The sequence below is a fragment of the Sus scrofa genome, chromosome 12, assembly GCF_054392235.1.
Source record: "Sus scrofa isolate SSC_HxYL_T2T_F1_AM1 chromosome 12, Sscrofa_HxYL_maternal_Yorkshire_Landrace_v2.0, whole genome shotgun sequence".
NCBI lineage: Eukaryota > Metazoa > Chordata > Mammalia > Artiodactyla > Suidae > Sus > Sus scrofa.
The window spans coordinates 60,504,132-60,507,379 of NC_139394.1; positions in this window are offsets into that span (position 1 = coordinate 60,504,132).

Here is a 3,248-nt window from a genome sequence, read left to right on the forward strand (position 1 = left end):
TCTTTTTTTTTTTTTTTTTTTTTGCTTTTCAGGGCTGCACTGTGGCATATGGAGGTTCCCATGCTAGGGGCTGAATTGGAGCCACAGCTGCTGGCCTACACCATAGCCACAGCCAACTCAGGATCCATGCCATATCTGCAACCTATACCACAGCTCACGGCAACACAAGATCCTTAACCTACTAAGTGAGGCCAGGAATCGAACCCTTGACCTCATGGTTCCCAGTCGGATTCATTTTCCCTGTGCCATGATGGGAACTCCAGGATTTTAGTCTTTATGCTAAATAGGGAGTAATATGATCAGACTATCTTTTTACGTAGATTTCTGTGGCTGCAGTTGACATTTTGCCAGGATGGTTTAGACTGGAGAAGGAAGGAGGGTAGATGTGTAGGAGACTCAGGCAGTAGATGATGGTGGTTTGGATGAGGAACATGGCAGAAAATAACAGGGAAAAGTTGATGGTCCTGAAAGAGACTTAGTAAGTAAAAAAACATGGTGATTTGATTAGATAAGGGTGAGTGAAGGACAGGTAGATTTTAAGAATGATTTTTTTTTCTTTCTTTTTTTTTTTTTTTTTTTTTAAGGGCTGCACTTGAGGCATGTGGAAGTTCCTGGGCTAGGGGTCAAATCAGAGCTGTAGCTGCCAGCCTACACCACAGCCGCAGCAATGAGGGATCCAATCTGCATCTGGGACCTGTGCCACAGCTTGTGGCAATGCCGGATCCTTAATCCACTGAGCGAGGCCAGGTGTTGAACCCTTGTCCTCATGGATACTAGTTGGGTTCTTGACCCCCTGAGCCACAATGGAAACTCCCAAGAATGATTTGTAAATGTTTAGCTTGAGCATTATTGCCATCCACTGTAATGGGATGTATAGTAAGACAGGAGAGATTTAAGGGGAGAAAAGGAAGTTCATGAATTTGTTTTAACTGTGTTGAGTCTGAAGTGCCTCTTAGTAAGAAGAGCTGTCAGGTCTGGAGCTCAGAGAAGAGAACTAGAAACGGGTTGTAAATTTGGAATTTGTAGGTTAAGGATAGTAATAGAAGCCAAGGGGGCAGATGAGATCTTTCAGAGAGAAAATGTGACCTGGGAAGAGAAGTGAAACCTGATACACATCACATGGATTTAACAGAACATTTGAAGGTTAGGCAGAGGAAGATGAGCTGACAAGGAGAGAGGAGGAGAGGCTGGACAGCTAGAGCTAGGAAGAAAACCAGCATAGGGAAGCGTTCTGTAAGTTGAGGGAGGAGAACATTTCCAATAGGAGAGAATGGTCGGATGTATAATGCACAGTCGGACGGTCAAGTTAATTAAGGTTTGGAAAGTGTCCATTTGACTTAGCAGTGAAGAAGCCTCTGAGGACCACAGATTCATTTAAGTGGAGTGGAGGGAGCACAGACTAGATTGGACTGAGATGAGGAGGAGGTAGGAGGGGAGGAAATAGAGACGGTCTGTATATACAGTACTTTTTGAGAATTTTTGTTGTAAAGGAAAGCAGAGAAATGAGATAGTAGCTGGAGAGAAAAAATAGGCTCAAGGGAGAATTTAATAAAGGATACAGTAGAGTGAGAGAGATTGGGAATAAAACTGAAAGGAAAGGATAGCCCAGTGTGGAAATATGTTCAGGAGGGAGGGCATGAGATTCAGAGCCAGGTAGAGGAGGTGGCCCTAAATTGGTGGAGAGACCTCTGCACCGGAGGGATGAAGCTGACTTGGAAGTAAAAGTACGTGGCTATTTCCATTCATGGCATCTATTTTTTTTTTTAAAAGCAGGTTGTAGGGTCATTTTCTGGGGCCAAAGGGGGACATGGAGATTTGAGAAGAGTTAGGTGATTTGAAATAGAAATAGAATGCACAAATTGACTGTATTAACTCCAGCAGTGAAGGGCCAGTAGGATTAGTGATTGGGAATTTATGGAGGCACCATTTTCTCTGAAGTGTGGAGAAATGAGTTGTTTGACTCATTTGGGTTTAGTCTCTTTGCCCTCAAGTATGACAGGGGCTAGGAGATGGCAAAGATATTATCAGTAGAATACACAAAAAGCTAAATTATGAGTTTTTGCTTAGTTGGGAGGGAAATAAAGGTAAAATAAGGCTGATGGATATGGAGGAGATGAAAGATAATAATAGGGAAGGTGCCAGTGGGACTGAAGAATTGTTATGTTGGTTGTTCCCTGGTAGCTCAGTGGGTTAAGGATCCAGCATTGTCACTGCTGTGGCTTGGGTCTTTGCTGTGGCATGGGTTAGATCCCTTGCCCAGGAGCTTTCTGCATGCCACAGGCATGACCAAAAAAAAAAAAAAAAAAAAAAAAGATTGTTATGTTGAGGATAGTCCAACAAACAAGCTAGAAAATCAGCATAAAGATGCCTGATTTGGTGACTTCAAAGGTTGGGTGTTTTCTGGAGTGAGGCTGTGGAAGGAATGGAGGGGAAGAGAAAGCAGTGGAGGATGAGAGTCAGTGTATCGGATGCATCGTCTCTGTGGACTCTGAAGTCTTCCAGGAAGGTAGCAAGAATTGGGTGGAGAGAGGAGAGTGCCGAAATCTAATGAAAAGTTGGTGGATGACAGCAGTAGATTTGTGGAATAACAGCACAGCATGAATCTCAAAGGAGGAAGAACTTTCTCTAAGAGGATAAACAGCAGTGGGGATCGAGGAGGACCTCATTTCTAGCTGAGGACTGAAGCATTCTTTAAAGCATGAGAGAATCATGGTCACCTCTTGCAAGGGCTTCCAGAGAAGCACTGTTCTTGGTGGGGAGTGGGGGTGGGGGCGTGGATTTTAATTCAAGCCAGGAGGTGGGGGAATGTTCCAAGGGTCGTAAGGAATCTCATCTGTTCTAGAAGAGTCAGTGTTAAGTGTGCAGCTAAAACTGGCTGCCATTATCAGACCCTACCTTCCTTTCCTGCTTCTTTGCCAAACTTCTGTCCATTTATCTATTCATTTTTCTTATGTAACCAAATGAAATGGCAATGTAGATCGGAATATTAGGTTGTAGAAAATGTTGGCAGAAAATTGGATCATATATTAAGGACTGTTAAAAACTGCTTTATAAATTATTTTAAATTGTGGTTCAAGATGTAGCATTCAACAGTTGTCTAATGATGTATAGGAAATAGGTGGAGGTGAGTAACATACCAAAGGGAATCTTGCTTCTCCAGAAGATATAAATAGAATCTATCTTTTCTTTCTTTCTTTCTTGATGCTTAAAAAGATAAATCGACACAGTGAAAAATAGAGACTCACAAA